General features: G+C 34.7%; 1 non-coding gene across 1 annotated transcript; it reads left to right on the top strand.

Moving 5' to 3' along the window:
• Nucleotides 1-2,871: 2,871 nt before the first annotated feature.
• On the top strand, nt 2,872-2,978 carry LOC122108332. The gene has a single exon (XR_006147542.1). It is a non-coding gene; the product is annotated as a U6 spliceosomal RNA (small nuclear RNA).
• The last annotated feature ends 14,386 nt before the right edge of the window (nt 2,979-17,364 follow it).

The following is a 17,364-nucleotide window of genomic DNA, read 5'->3' on the forward strand; positions in this document are numbered from 1 at the left end:
TAGGTCCCTGTTACCTGCTAAATGACTTTTTGTTTTCATCCAAGGACTGAGTTGGAGCTAGCTGATCAGCCAGGCCTTTGCCAGTATCAAAGATGGAGATCTCCGGTAGTGGGCAGTGGCCTTCCCTTCTCTGCTCCCTGAGAAGGTGTGAGGAAGTGAGGCTTCTACTCACACAAGAGTCTGGTTCCTGGGTCGTCTCTGGTCTGCGATCTGAAGGATGAAGATGTATGTTCCTTGTCGGTTCTTGCTGGTGTTTAGTAGAATCCTCTCGCCTGCTGCATCTGGAGCCTTTGTCCTAGACTCTCTGCTGGCAAGTGCTCAGATTTGTCTCCTTGCCTGGATTTTCCCTCTCTGGCCTTACTCTCTGTACTGTGATGGCACACTTGGTGTGATTCTCTGGCTTAGGACTCTTCACTGGAGTACTAAAACTGCTTTCTATGTGAGAGCTTGTTTACCTTCCAGCTTCTCCTCTGCTATCTTCCCGGTACCCTAAATTTAAATTTTAAATGATAAATTCTTTTAAAATCATTTCACTCGGGCACAGGTATGGATAGATAAGTAATGCGGGCAAAATCAGAATTATTCAGAAAGTTGTAAATGGATGCTTACCTAGTTTTCTCTCAGCTGGATCATAGAATACAGACTGTCCTAATTGGAAAAAGTTAGCCTTCTGAGATTTTCTGCATATAAACACTCCATCAACATTTTATTAGAGGATTATTCAAGATTAGCTATATGTTGATTGATAATGACTGATCATGACAGAAAGTTGAGGGAAAACCATCTACACTTCAGTGAGGTTCTGATTTGTGCTTCAAAAACTGTTATGAAAGCTCTACATGAGAAATCTAGTAGCTGCATTTCCAAAAATTCCTTGGGTTGTTAAACTTTCTGCTATTTTCTCAATTCAAGTACTTCTCCTTGAAGTTCCATACTATTCAATGATGCTGTATTAGCTCCTTGTTACAATTTGCAGATTGGATTTTTTCATAAAATTTGTGCTTTTCAAAATTGCTCTCCAAATTCCATCCACAAACTGCATACAAAATTTATCTGAAAAAATTTGTATCTGTTGATAGTGCACATACTTTTAGTTTTCATTACAAATATAGAATGTAGTAAAAATTCTCATAGCAATTGTACTGCACTAGTTTGTGGGTAGATTCTAATGTAAATAATATACTGTGTTCATGTAAAGATTTTGAGTATCCAAAGTAATAAGCCTGTGGTCCTAAAACTTATACCTTACTTATATTGAGTGACAAATACAACTTCATATAAGTATAGAAGTTTTTGTTGTATCTTTTTAATATATATTTTTTATTATAAATACTGTACAGAGGGGTTACAGTTACATAAGTAAGGTAACGAGTACATTTCTTATTGAGCATTGTTACCACCTTCTTTGTTTTTCCACTACCATCCCTTCCCTTCACACCTCCGCACCTCCCCTCTTCACCCACCCTCTGATAGAGTGTCTTGTATATCTCATTGTAACAATGGGTCAATCAGTATCCTTTCCTTATATCTTAAACGAAGAAATGCTGGATTGATTTATGCTGATTCTACTTTGTGTAGACACATCTAAAATCACTGGCCAATTCCAGGAGCAAATAAATGAAATGCCCTCATTTTTTTGTCAGTTGGTATAATTGTGTTCTACACATTTATTGGCAGGCTACAAATTATTCTCAAACTTTAAAACATTAAAAATACTTCTTTTTTCTTATTTTCTTGGCCAGGAAATCAGCAAGACCTCAGTCAGCATTTCTCACATAAGAATTTTCACATGGGTTAGTTAAATGTATATGTAGAGTCCAGTTTTCTGAGGACTCACTCATCTGCCTAGGAATTCATGCTGGCTGTTGGAAAACGAGCTCAATAAGGACGCCATTTAAACTTTACTCTTTTTAACTTTAACTTTTAACTTTACTCTTTACCAGGGTATTCTCCTGCTACTTTGGTTGTTGAGAGTGTCTACAAGAGTAAGCATTCCTTGAGGAGCAGGGAGACACCATATGACTTATACTTACTGAGATTTCCAAGTGACTTGCTACCACTTGTACTGCATTTTGTAAGTCAAATCTCTCTAAAACTACCAGTTTTAAGAGATAAGAGGAGTGGTAAAAGAACTCTTAGAGGCAAATACATCTTCAACATATATTGTTCCGAGTATTCCGTTTAAGGCATATTCAAAAACTGGTGAAACTTTTGTTGGTTGTAATTATGTGTCTTTCTCCATGTGTGCATGTATACATGTGTATGTGTATGTGTGTAAATAGTAACATGCATGTGTACATTATGGCTTTTATCATCATTTATTCCTTGCTAACAAATAAAGTAAGGAATCCCTAAAGTTTTAACAGAAACTGTGTAGTTAAACTCTTAATTCTTCACTCTGCTTCTTTACACAAAGACTTTGCAACTTCTCATTAATAAAGTTTCCTTAAGCTCTGAAATGTATATACTTAGTACTTAATGTTTGCTACCATAAATCTTAAATACTTTACAGAAAAGTTTTATACCTGCCAAACAGTCCTATTTTTGGCATATATAAGCAAAATCCCAAAATTAAGCATATTTAAAACATTAAAATTTTTAACAAACCTTAACACTTGCTGCAATGTTCATTTTGACAGGTGCCTTGCATAGAATAATTGAATTCCTCCTCCTACACATCTCTTGAACTACAAATATCTGGAATTATTTTGTTTTTGGCATGTCTATCTTGATTTTATTCTTAAATGTGTGCTTATGTATGAAATACATGATTCTAAAATTTCACAACAATTCTTTTGAACTTACTTTTTGTTGAAATGTCTAGTTTAATAAAATCAATAAAAATTATACTTTATATATAAAAAATGTTCTGTGCTCAATTTAGCATCACATACACGAACATTGGAATGCTACAGAGAAGATTAGCATGCCCCATGTACAAAGATGACATGCAAATTCATAGAGCGTTCCATATTTTTACAAAAACAGATGTTGAAAGGTCTGTGGCCATAGGGAATTGTACTGCATTCTTGGTGGGAGTGTAAACTTGTTCAACTACATTGGAAAGCAGTATGAAGGTTCCTCAAAAGACTCCACATAAAACTCCCTTATGACACAGTAATCCCACTTTTAGGGATTTAATCAAATGATCATAAACAAGACCATACTAAAATTACCAGCACTATTATGGTTATTGTAGCATTATTTATGATAGGTAAGATATGGAACCAACCCAGATGACCCCATTAGATTAATGGATTAAGAAAATGTGGTATATATACACAATGGAATTCTATGCCTCCATCAGAAAGAATGACATTGTCCAATTTGTTAGGAAATAGAAAGACTTGGAAAAAAATTTATTGAGTGAAGTAAGCCAAGTCCAAAGAATCATAGGTCCCATGATTTCCCTTATATTCAATAACGAATATATGTCTAGGATAAGCAGAAAAGTTCAAAATATATGTGCATATAAACAGATAAGATGATGTTAAAGAAATTGAACCCCAAGATAGGGACCCAAGTTGTTTTTTGTTTCTTGCTATTGTTTCTAACATACTTATAATGTGGTTTGTCATTTTTTTTGTTTCTTTGTATGTTTCTCCCCACGCTATAATCCCTGTTTTCTCTGTATTTGAAGTTGGTGCACTTACATCTTGTATGTATGCATCTTTAATTTGGGGAGTGGAAGGGAAAAAATGCTCAAATAGGGATACAGGTTGACCCATTGTAACAATGTGATGCACAAGACACTATGTTGCAAAATGAACTTTACTATTTAGACGGAGGAAGGAAGGGGGAGGGGAGTGTACTTGTGGAGGTGGGAGGGAAGGGATGGTAGGGGAAATATAAAGGAGGAGGTAACAATGCTTGTTAGGAAATGTACTAGTCTCCTTTTTCATGTAAATGTGACCCTTCTGCACAGTATTATTAGAATAAAAACATATAAAAATGTTCTGAGATGGAAGAGTTTATTTCCTCTATTTTACCCATATAATATCAATAACAAAGAAATTAATGCAGAACACTGAGATGGAGGTAATTTGAATAAATGAGTGTGTGTGAGTGCAGCACCACACAAGCAAACACGCGCATGCATGCGAACACACGCCATGTATATATATTGGCGTGCTCAGAGTTTAAAATCAGGGATTCAAGGTCTTGCTAGGCCTTTGCTATCTAGATTGGTGAGCTACTATATAAGCTACATCTAAATTCCTGGCCCTTTGCTAATTCATTAAACATTTTGAAAAATAATTCAATGAAGTTTTTTTTTTTTTTTTTGGCCCTGATTGGCTCCCAAGTGTTATCCACAGATCTCAGTGTCCTGAGCAAATATTCAGAGTAGATAGGAATATAAGTGTGACCAGCCAGCACAAGGCATTTAGAATAATTTTAAAAATAAAAGAAAATTTATTTCATGGGGCCTATTTTATCATCACCTAATTTGAAAGCCTTTTGGAGTGATTACATGCCAATTTAATTCGTTTGGAGATTAAAAGATAGTAAGTGATGATATTTAAAAGTTTTAGTACTTTTTAAAAAAGAAACTGGAACTTTGGGACAGAAGAAATTTGGCTGTCTTCAGACTTCAATTTGTAAGCTCAGCTCTGTGCATGATAACCCAATGTCACCAACACAGTCTGTATTGAAGACAAAATGTGACAGAAAAACAATCACTATGGGCAATATTTGCTATGTTATTATTTCTTGGACAATATGAATATTGAATTGAGAGTGTAAGAGAATGGAGAGATTTTACCCACCTTTTTGGTATTACTGAAAGACTTTTGGAAACTTTGACTCATTTCCTTCCTCACTGTGTGTGTCTTTGGGCCATGCACTGACTATCTTTAACTACAAATTTTCCCAACACTAAACTGGTAATAACATTAGCATTATAGCAAATGTTATCTTAAGAATTAAGAAAATAAAACTTGTGAAACCCTTAACATAAACCTATCAATGAGCTTTGATTTTAGCCAGCATTCTTTTTTAAATACTAAATAGAATGTGATAAGTAGTACAGAAACCATTACATGTAGTGTGAGCAACCAGAAGTAATATCTATTGACCATGCTCTGCTTCCAAGAAAGCAAGGTGGATAACTTCTCATGCTGTAAATCAAACTGGTTATCTTATGTTGTGATAGTGTAAAAATATCAGGGACAGAACGATGAAGTAATGTTGTAGACTGAGGTGAAATCCATATGAATATGTGCAAAACTGATAAAACATAAAAGTATCTGAACAGTATATTGTGTTTTACATCATTTAAGTTACATCGCAAAGATAAGGAAGACCTAGAAGAATAAATTGTCTTTTTGATATTCTATCATAGGTCCTTAGAAGGATGAACACTTTCCTCATTCTTGTTGAGGCATCATCAGATGAGGGGAAATATATTTTTTCTTTGCTTCCTTCCATTTATTCTTCAGTTAGAAATCTGAACTACATGAGACTGAAAGAAACCAAGTGAAATCAGTCATGCAGGTTTTGGAAAGAACAATCAAAGTAAAATAAATAAAATATATATAGCCTTGTAAAAGGTCTAACTAAATTGAGTTATATAGTCTCAACCATTAAGAGAAAATGATTAAAGGAATATCACGTTTTTAAAAATTTAAAAATGTTAGGAGCTGCTTAATTTTTTTCCTTTCTACTACCTTGAATTAATTATTGATTTTCTATAGAGAGATTAACGATGACATTAACAAGAAACTTGATTAAAAATGGACAAAAGTTCTGAATAGACATATTTTCCAAAAAAGCCCTGAAAATCGCCTGTGGATTTACAAATTTGTATTTGATACAACTTCTATGCTGGCTAAATGCTTTGTAAGCAGAAGTCATGAGAGAAATGCAATTCAAAATTACTATGATACTACTTCTTAACTATTATAACTCTTGTCAAAAATATCCAAGGAACCAGGTGTGGTGGTAAAGGCTGGTAATTCCAAGGGATTGGAGGTTGGAGTAAAAGGATTTTAGTGTAAGGCCAGTCTTGGATACTGCACACAGTAAAAAACCTGCCCTTTATAAAACTCAAAAGGTAATAATGTTGGTTTGCGACACTGTGGAGAAAAGGAAATTTTCTGAACTCTTGGTCAAAATACAGGTTAGTGTTCTCGTCGTAGAAAGTAGTATGCAGTTTTCTAAAGAAAACCAACGTTGAAATATCATCTGACACACCAATCATGTGATTATTTCTCTCTGGGTAACTCATAAATGTATCTGTAGTTCATTGTTATTCACATTATTCACAACAACAGCCAAGATATAAATCGAAGTCCAGTGTTCAACTACAAAATAATAAAGCAACTGTGGTTACATGCACAAATATCTTTTTCTGTTCATCCCAAAATAATTTTTTTATTATTTTCCTGTTTCCATGTGATTAATCTCCAAATTAGAAATCCTGATATATTATTTAATTTAATCAAAACTATTTATTGAGTATAAGGACCTTCTACTCTCTACATTCTTCACACTAAGATCACCAAATATGATGGGGCTGAAATAATTAGTCTCTTTTTGACCTATGTTAATATTCTTTACAATGTGAGTGAAATGTTTAAAAAGTAGTATTTGTTTTAGCTTAATTGCTCTGAAGAGACAATAAATGATATTATCAAAGCTTAAAAATGATTTGATTTAAAATTTAGAATTCAGAAAATGGTTTGACCACTCTGGTTACTGGAGCCTTCACTACAACCTCATGAGAAAATTTATATTGATGAAGCAAAAATCTGAGTTTAGATATTTATGAATAAAAAAATCATGTCATTCTGATTATGTAGAGCTGCATATAAAACATAGAAAATTTAGCTTTTAAATACCTAAATATGCTGGTACATTTAATTGCCGGGTAAGTACTTGTTCTGAATGGAGATAAAATTGCACTTATTTTGAAATGAAAACCTAAGTATTTATTCGAATAAAGGACAATGTTTAAAATATCACTCATTCAAGAAACAAGATGTACAGTTAATTGTTTTTCATGTGAATTATGCTCTCTAAACTTACTACAAATACTAGATTTGTAAACCTAATTCATTGCTTTGTGGGGAAATAGCAATTCCGTTTCCTAAAACTCATGACAATAACTTTTTCTCAAACAATTGCTAAGTAACTGTTTTATAATTTTTGTCATGGAATCTTATTCGACAAATTTATATTCATTAAGTTAAATAATTGGACAACAATATAAATTATGCATGGACAAAGTTTATCTAACACAAGTTTTGTTTTTTTTTCAGAAGACAGATCATGGCTCTCTTAAAGAACACTAGAAGGCAGTGTGTCTTTATTAATTTTTAGTGATTTTGTTAATGGATATTAATTGTCACAAGTGACAATTCCATAATATATTTCACATATTTGATTATCCTCCCTCTATTTCCTTCTCATTACTCCTTCCTCCAAAAATCTTCTGTTTTTCACATAAAATTACATCTTTATACATGTGCATATAAACTAATTTGGAAGATTTAAGCTAAACTGCAAATTAATTCAAGGTGTACAGTAAATTAATAGGATGAATAGAAACCTGAATATTTTTTGTTAAATTTGAATTGAGCTATCATTATAATTATGGTTAGGGTTAGGATCCCAGACAAAATTAGAATTAGGATTAGAGAAATAGAAAATTTAGGTTCATCACAGGATGATCCATTGCAACAATGATACTCACAAGACACTATGTTGAAAATGAAGTTTGCACCATGAGAAGGGAGGGGTAAGAGTTGTGGGGAGGGATGGAATAGTGGGAGAACAAGAAAGAAGTGGGTAACAATGCTCAACAAGAAGCATACTCCTTACCTTACACATGTAACATATCCCTCTTTAAAGCAACTTTTCAACAAAATAAAGTTTTTTAAAAATAATGAAAAATAAAACCTGACAGGAAATAGAAAAACACTTAACATTTTATGTTCAAAATGCAAGTAAAATTTAGACCTACATGCTGAGCAAGAGTTAGGATAAATGTGAAAAAAAGTAGCTTGCTATTAACATGATGATTCGGTTATATGTAGGCTTTGGATTAGGCAAGGTGTGCCAGTTAGAGCTGAGTTAGGATGAAAAAAGCATGTAAGACATTGTGTAAAACTGTCACATATTTTAAGAAGAATGAATGAAAACCAGTCTGTGTTACTTTAAACATTCGGATATAATTTGGTTTAAAGATACTTTTTTGAGATACTTTTTTGTTCCGGTTAGGGTTGGGGAAGGATAAGCTTTAAGGTAAATTCTAGTTTTCCAATAAGAAGTAGAAGCCAAAAAAATGTGCAATTGAATAGAATCTAGACAATTTTCCTTACATTAACCATTTGGTGTTAAATCAGAATGTGATTTGGATTAGGTTTCTGGTTAACCGGGGTTGAGGATAGAGTAAAGAAATGGGTTAAACTAGTAGCTCGCGCCTATTATCCTAGCTACTCAGGGAGCTGTTTTCTGAGGATCACAGTTCAAAGGTAGCCCAGGCAGGAAAGTCCATGAGACTTTTATCTCAGATTAACCACCATAAAACACAAATACAGTGCTGTGGCTCAATTGGTTAAACGCACACCTTGAGCTAAAGAACTCAGGGATCATGCCCTGGCCCAGAGTACAAGCCCCACGACTGACAAAAAGAAAAAAAAAAAGTTAAATATTAAGTAAAACTGAACCTTTTTTATGTTCTAGGAATTCAGGAAAAGCTGGGATAATGGAAGTACAATGTCTTTCATAATATCAGGATTTGACATCAATGGGTATAATGATTCTTGTTATGGAACAAAATACATTCAGAGTTAAGAGTGAAAAAATCTGTAAGGTTTACAAAAAACTTGCAATTTATTTCAAGAATTACCAGTGGAATTTCAGTTAGGATTGCACAAAATGAGCATTTTTCATAAATTTTAGAATTGGGATACGATTAGTGTCAAGGTTATGGTTAGGATTCCAGCCATGGTTAGGCTTAGAGTGAAGGAGAAAAAAATGAAGGTCAAATTGAAGGTAAATTTTAATATAAGCCTGGTAAGAATTAAAATGAATGCAAACTAGAGTATTGCTATTAATATTAGAATCTACTTAAAATTAGGCTGATGGTTATTCTCAATGTTCCAGTTAAGAAAGATTAAGTTTAGGGTTAGAAAATGACTAAGATATTGGAAAAAATTGAAACCTATGTTTGGAAGGATGAGTGAAAACTACTGTACTTGTGTTAGTGTTAGTATTGTCATATAATTTGGATTAAGATTAGGATCAGTATTTTCTTCTGATTATATTTATATATAAGAAAGGTTTTAGTATAAAATTGTGTTCAGTAACAAGTAGAAGCAAATATGCGAGGCTGAATAGTAACTAGAACATTATCATTATATTTATTTCTCAGTGATCATTCTTGTAGTGGTTAATGAGAGTTTTCCAGCCAGATTTAGGTTGAGAGTTAGCGTTAAGTAATGGACTAGATGGTAAGTAAATCTGAAACTGTTTTCAGATACAGTGGTTCAGGAAAAGGTAGAATCAATGGAAACTACAGTATTTCCTGGTAAGAGAATTTGAGGACAAGTAATATAATGGCTTATGTTAGGGAACAAAATAACTTTAGAGGTAGAGTCAGAAAATTTGTGGGAATTAGAACAAACTGAAACTCATTTCCAGAGTGAAAAGTGGATTATTCATTAGAATGATTAAAAACCGGAGTATTTCTCTTAAACATTAGAATTGGATTATCATTATGGTAAAAGTTAGGTTTTAGTTCCAGCTAGGCTTAGAGTAAGCATAAGGAAAATGGAAAATTTAGGGTCAAACTGAAAGTAAATCTTCGAATTACAAGTAGAGTTAGAATTAGGATGAATGTGAAATAGAAAACTGCTAATAATATTAAGATTAGAGTACGATTAGGGTGAGGGTTAACATCAATATTCGAATTAGGGTTAGAGTTACAATAAAGACAAGATAATGAGTGGAACTACAAGCTATTTTTAGAAAGATGAGTTAAGGTAAAACTGAGTTTTTATTAACACTTTCAAGTAATGTAAGTGCAAAATTTAACAAAAACTACAGTTTCCCTAATTTTCCTATTCAGGGTTCAATAGGGTTAAATTTAGAGTTAGGTTTCTAGTAAGGTTTAGATATATAGTTAGGGTTTGGAAGTAGAGTAGATTTTAAGTAAACCCGCAGCTTCTTTTTGGATATACAGGAGTTCAGTAAAAGTTAAGATCCATGGAAACTATGGTATTTTTCATGATATGAGAATTTGAGGTTAATGATTCCTAGTAGGGAACAAGATAGATTTCAGAGTCCAAGTTAGGGAATCTGTAGGATTTGGAGCTAATTGCAAATCATTTCAAAGACAATGGGTATCTGTAAGGATGTATCTAAACTCGAGTAATTTCCATTAATTTTAGGATTGGGTTACTATTATCATCAAGGTTACTCTTAGGGTTTTGACCAGCATTAGAGTTAAGATTAGGGAAATGGAAGTTGAGAACTTGAGTTGACTTACTTCATTTGTGTATATATATATATGCACTATTCTAAGGCTTTAACTCAAGGCTTGGGTTCTATTCCTGAGCTTTATGCTGTAGGCTACAAGCCACGAATCCACTTCCAGCTTTCTTTGGCAGACAAGAATCGCACAGATTTACTATCCAAGCTGATACTGAACTGAGATCCCCAGATCTCTGCCTTCTGATTAAAGTTAGAATTAAAGGCATGAGCTACCAGTGCCAAGGAAAGTGCTTGATTTTATTGATTGTTTTTACTTATGTTTGAGATCAAGACTTGAATTCAATATCTGAGAACTTTGCTCACACGGTAGCCAATGCCACTTGTGCCATATCTCCCAAAATGATTATTTTAAATAGCTGGAAATCATTAAATTTTCTTCAGATGACAGGCATCATTACTGTTGTTCTAAAACTCATCCTAAAGAAAAAAGATTTATAGACACTAGAGATGATCTGAGCACATTCTCATGCTTTGCTTCTAATTGCATAACATTTTAGGGACCTGATTTTTAACCATTATTTTGAGTTATCATTAAATAATGAGTTATCATGTTAGGAAAATGAACCCTTAGATATGTATTTTAATGTTATTTTTCCTTTCATGCATTTGTTTCTAACGCATTTATAAGATTATCTCTTTCTAGCTTTGTATGTCCCTCCCCCACAGTATAAACCCTGCTTTCACTATATTTGATGTCAGTATAACTTGTAGAGGAGATGGGGAAAAGCAAGTCGTTTAAGGATACAAGTGGACCTGTTGCAACAGTGAGAAGTACAAGTTGTCATGTCGAAAACGAGCTTTACAATGTTGGTTCGGGGGGAGGGAGGCGGGAGGATTGGGAGGGGAGGCTGGGAAGGGATGTGAAGGGTAAACAAAGGAGGAGGTTGCAATGCTTGATAAGAAATGTACGCATTAACCTTCCCATGTAATTGTAACCCCTCTGTACAGTGTGTTCACAAAAAATAAAAATAAAAAATAAAAAAATAATGAGTTATCATTAAACAAAGCAGTTAATGTGTACAGTATACTTTGATCAATGCCAACACTTTCAACATTGTCATCCATCCCTCCTCTATGAATATCTTCCTTCACTCTTCTTAATTTTGTAGGAAATTTACTGGATTCCTCTCTGCACTTCCTCCAATTCCTCTTGTTCATTCTACCTTTTCTCCCTTCACCTCTCTTTTGACTACCCACTTCCATATTATCCATCAACTCTACTCCTAGGCATTTACTGTCCCTGTACTGCAGTAACTGACACATGCAAACTGATGTAAAAGATTTTCAGGGTTATTGGCTAGCCATAGATTCCTGAATATGAGTTCTTTGCTCCTTCTCTTTTTCTATTCATGCCTTTGAGTAGTGATTGTGCAGATTCATTTGTACCATTAGCTACCCAGAAAAGAGATGAACTAGTTGTACATATATTTACATACATGTATATACATACATACATGGATATATGCATTCTATATTTTCAAGAATTATGGAGCTAACAAAACTCGCATGCATTTTCCTTCCTTTTCAATTCTTTCAAAGCCTAAATAACTTTGTCACTTTTGAATACTTAATTTTAAAGAGAATATCACCATCTCTGATCTGTCAATGGCCTTGAAATTAGATGTTCAAATAGGACAAACTTATTTAGGCTTTTTGGTGGGAGAGAGGGGTATTACTAGGGTTCTATCCAGGAGTTCTCTGCTTGCTATACAGAACTTTTGTTGTATAGCACCAAGCAGCTCAACCACTGTTGCCATACTTCTAGTCCATATTATTTGCTTGAGGTCTTGAACTTTTTGCACAGGTGTGAGCTTAGATTGACTGAGACTTTGTTACCTATGCCTCCCACATAATTAACTAGAATTTCAGATGTGAATCACGATTTCCAGCTCATTTGTTGAGATGGGCGATGGCTGTCTTGGCAGTTATTTCTGTGGCCTGGCCTCAGACCATGATCCTTGTCATTTCTTCTTCCCAATCAGCTGGGATTACAGAAGTGGACTACTATACTTGGTGTACATGACACCTTATTTTTTTTGAAAAAGTTTTTGTTGTAAAAATACTGTATAGAGGGGTTATAGTTTCTTGATCAATGCAATGAGCGCATTTTCTATCAAGCAGTGTTACCTCTTCCTCTGTTTGTCCCTACCCTCTTCCCTCCCACCTCCACAACTTCACTCCGCCTCTCCCCTCTTTCCCGCTTCCCTGCCTAAATTGTAAACTTCTTTTCTCAACATATTCTCTTATGCATGTCATTGTTACAATGGGTCAGTCTGTATCCCTATTTAAACATTTTGTTTTTTCCCTTCTCCTCCCCAAGCTAGAGAAATGTGTATACAAGATGCGGGACACCGACATCAAATACAGTGAAAACAGGGGTTATACCATGGGTGAGGAACATACAAAGAAACAAAAAAATCACATGATTGACTATAATCCCCTATCTTGGGGTTCATTTCACTTCACATAATCTTATCTGGTCTTATATACATAGCTTTTGAACTTTTATCCTTGTCCCAGACATATACTAGTTATTGCAAATAAGGAAAACATAGGACCTATGTTTCTTTGGGTCTGGCTTACTTCGCGTAATATAATTTTTTCCAAGACTTCACTTAGAGATCCTATGACCCAGCAATCCCACTTTGGGGCATTTACCAAATGTTCACAAACAAAACCATACTAAGCTACTAGCACAATGATGTTTATTGCAGCATTATTTACCATAGCTAAGATATGGAACCAACCCACGGGACCCTCAGTAGATGAACTGATCAAGAAAATGTGGTATATATACCCAATGGAATCCTATGCCTCATCAGAAAGAACGACATAGATCCATTTGTTATGAAATGGAAAGACTTGGAAAAATTATATTAAGTGAAATAAGCCAAGCCCAAAGAAACATACTTCCCATGGTTTCCCTTATTTTCAATAACTAATATATGTCTGAGACAAGTAGAAAAGGTCAGGTAAGTTGATGTGAGGCGAAATGAACCCCAAGATAAGGCTTCAAATATTTTTTTTTCTTTTTTTTGCTTGTTTCTAACATATTTATAAGATTTTTTTGGTGCTTTTTATAGCCCTCCCCCACCATATAACCCCTGTTTTCACTGTATTTGATGTTGGTATAATTTGTGGAGGAGAAGGGAAAACCAAATTGTTTAAATAGGGATATAGGTGAACCCATTGCAACAATGAGATGTTCAAGACATTATGTCGAAAAACGAACTTTACTACTTTGGCTTGGGGTGGGGGGACACGGAGTAGGAGAGATGGAAAGGGATGGGAAGGGGAAACAAAGGAGAAGGCAACAATTCTTGATAATAAATGTACTCATTACATTGTCCATGTAATTGCAAACCCTCTGTACAGTATTTTCCCAATAAAAAAGAAAAAACGTGATATATATATATGTGTGTGTGTGTGTGTGTGTGTGTGTGTGTGTGTGTGTGTGTGTGTATAGTGGAATTTTATGCCTCTATCAAAAAATGACATCGCCCCATTTGTAAGGAAATGGAAAGTTGTGAAAAAAATTATATTAAGTGAAATACGCCAGGCCCAAATAAACATAGGTCCCATAGTTTACTTGTAGTAACTAGTACATGGTACCATATGACCATATAAGATAATGTTAATTGAAATAAACCCCAAGATAGGGACACAACTGATTTTTTATTCCATGAGATTCTTATCTCTATATAATCCCCAAAATAAAGTTGGAAGGGGAGCTGCGTTTCATGTATAGAGCAACACCCATTAGGGAAAAAGCTTAAGTGAGAAGATAAGATCCTGAGTTTAAACCACAATATCAGCACTCAAAATAGTTGATTTCTTTTCCTTGATGTTTTTATTAAATTGCTCAGAAAATAATCAACATTGAATTTATGTTTAACATTACTATTAAAATCTAGTTATATTTAGTGATGTTATTCTTTGTTTTCCTAAATTTTACATACACATTAATATCCAGTAATTGAAAGAGGTGATTATTGTTTCACAAGTTTTTATGGCAGTTGAATATGTGGATGATAGATGCATACAAGGAATTTGGACTGAAAATAGATATGTGCAAGCTCTTCACATAAAGAAATGATAGTTGAAGGAGCTGTGGGTATGTATGAAATAAACTAAAGAAACAGCAAGGAAAGATAAGATATGATTCTGGAAAACACAAATTTTGAAAGAAAAAAAAAACAAGTAAAATGTGTATCTTTTAGCAAGAACTTTGTAACACACACACACACACATTTTATTCCTTATTTCTTCTGTAAGGCATTTCAGTAAAGTTTATTTTACAAAGTTAAACATGATTGACAATTAATATGAACTGGCTTCTGTCTCAGGTAAGCCATTATTCTAGACAGCTGTTTATAATCCTAGCTACTCAGAGGGCTGAGATCGCTAGATCCTAGTTCAAAACCAACTTGAAGAGGAAAGTTGGTGAGACTTTTCTGTTCAATTAACCATGAGATAAGTGGAAACTTCACTGTGGCTCAAAGTGTAAGTACTAGCCTTGAGTAATAAATTTCAGAGACAGAACCTAAGCCCAGAGATTTAGCTCTCTGAAATTATTCTAAAAATACTTGTTCTCAGGATTTCTTTAACTTGTCTAGAAGAATGTTTTAAACTTAGGGATTTTTTTATTTCATGTTATCATCATTGATATTTAGGATGTGTAGAGAACAATTATTTATATGCAGAACTGGTTTGTATTGCTTTGTATTACAAATTACCTCTAAACACAGAGATCAGCTGGATAGCAGATGGCCAAATCCTGGCTGTTGGCAATTAAGATGCATATGTGTTTCTTTGAGCAAAGAAACAAACTTATGAAATGGTAGACTTTATATATAACACCTTAATAGTAACAATAAAATTAATGTTATTACTATTATTATTTTTTGTCAGTTGTGGGGTTTGAGCTCTGGGTCTGGGCATTGTCCCTCAGCTCTTCAGCTCAAGGCTAGCATTGTACCACTTAAGCAACAGTGCCACTTCACATTTTCTGAACCTTTAGTTGGAGATAAGGGTCTCACAGACTTTCCTCCCTGGACTGGCTTTGAACAGAGACCATCAGTTCTCAGACTCTTCAGTAGCTAGGATTACAGGTGTGAGCCACTGGCCCCTGGCAGTAAAATTACTTTGAAAAAGAATAAAACTCACGATTGTATCCTTAAAAAATTACAATCTAGCGAGATCAAGGGGAAGATGGCGGAGGAGAAGATGGAGGCTAAACAAGCTCTCCCAGCGAAAGCAGTTTTAGAGTTCCAGTGAATAGTCCTAAGCCAGAGAATCACACCAAGTGTGCCATCACAGGACAGAGAGTTAGGCCAGAGAGGGAAAATCGAGGCATGGAGACAGATCTGAGCTCTGGGACCAAGGAGCCAGTCGGAGCAGGCAAGTGGATTCTTCCCCACACCAGCCAGAACCGACAAGGAGCAGACATCTTCATCCTGCAGTTCTCAGAGGAGAGACGACCCAGCATGAGTAGAAGCCTGACGTCCTCACTCCTTCTCAGGAAGCAGAGGAAGGAAGGACACCCCTCCCTCCCCCCAGTACTGGAGATCTCCATCTTGGATACCGACAAAGCTCAGCGGAGCTGCTAGCTCCAACTCAGGCCTTGGAAGAAAACTAAAGTCATTTAACAGGTCACAACAACCTAACTGACCTGCCAGACTCAGCTCCACACAGGGAAAAGGCACCCAGCTCAGGCACCAGCCCTAGGAGTGGCTTTCTTCACTGGGTAATCAGAGCCAGAGGCTGCCCCTCCCTTTAGGCCTTGACAATCAAGTGAAATTCAGTAAACAGAAACCCTGAGAGTGGCTCCAGGCTGGGCTCTGTGAGTTTCTCACAAACTAGTCCCTGGGAAAAGCTACTGTTTGCTGGAATGCCTCAGCTCTACCCAGAACCTAGCCTCATCACAGTATCTCCAAACTTGAGGAAAAAGCCATCTCCCTCTATTGTGATATTCAAAGCAGAGCTCTCTCCCATTGAACTAACCTGGGAGGAGGATCTTAAAATCCTGGGTAAAGCAGAGCGTTTTTCTGCCTGTTCAAGCAAACTGACTTAAGAAACCAACCAAGCCACAGGACCACACGCAGACCAGAGAATCCAACAAGAGAGATACAGGATTTTTCCCAACTCTCCCAAAAAAATCAAAGATCTTTTTTTTTCTACTTCTTTTTTCTTTTTTTTTTTTGGTACCTTTTATAATTTTTTTTCTTTTTTAAAGCTTTTTTAATTTTTATCTTTTTTGAAAAAAATGTTTTCTAGTAATTTTTTTTCCTCTTATAATTTTTATTTTAGGGATACGTGTGTGTGCGTTTTTCTTTCTTTTAAAAAATTTTCTTTTTGTTTTTTGTTTAGCTCTACTGAACTTCTGATGTTTTTTTCTTTCTTTCTTATCCTTTTCACCTTTTCTTCTCTATCGTTCTTCTTTATGTGACTTAATTGTTGTTCTGCACATCCTCAGATAAACCCGTAGTTGACTATTAGACCCTATCCTCCATTTTATACTCACTTAATCCAAAAATTTATTACTCAATTCAAAACGTCTAAGACAAATTCCTTAATAGCAGTACTACCTCATTATATCTATATAATATTTTAAGTATTTTTATTTTTAAGTTTTTCACATCTCCTTTTATACCTCCCCTTTTCTCATTATATTCAAGTTCTTCTCTGGACAGTTTGTTTTCGTTCTGTATAATATCTTTAACTTTTACTTTTCTATTTTTTCTGGTCTCTTATTTTCGCTTTCTCTTTCTTCTTCTTTTTCTCTCTCTTTCAACTTATTTCGTACTTTGAGATTAGGACTTAGTTAACTCTCCCTGTGCCTTCCCAAATCACTCTATTCTATTTTTT

Source organism: Dipodomys spectabilis, unplaced genomic scaffold (assembly GCF_019054845.1).
Source record: "Dipodomys spectabilis isolate Male_0828 unplaced genomic scaffold, ASM1905484v1 ptg000057l, whole genome shotgun sequence".
Lineage (NCBI taxonomy): Eukaryota > Metazoa > Chordata > Mammalia > Rodentia > Heteromyidae > Dipodomys > Dipodomys spectabilis.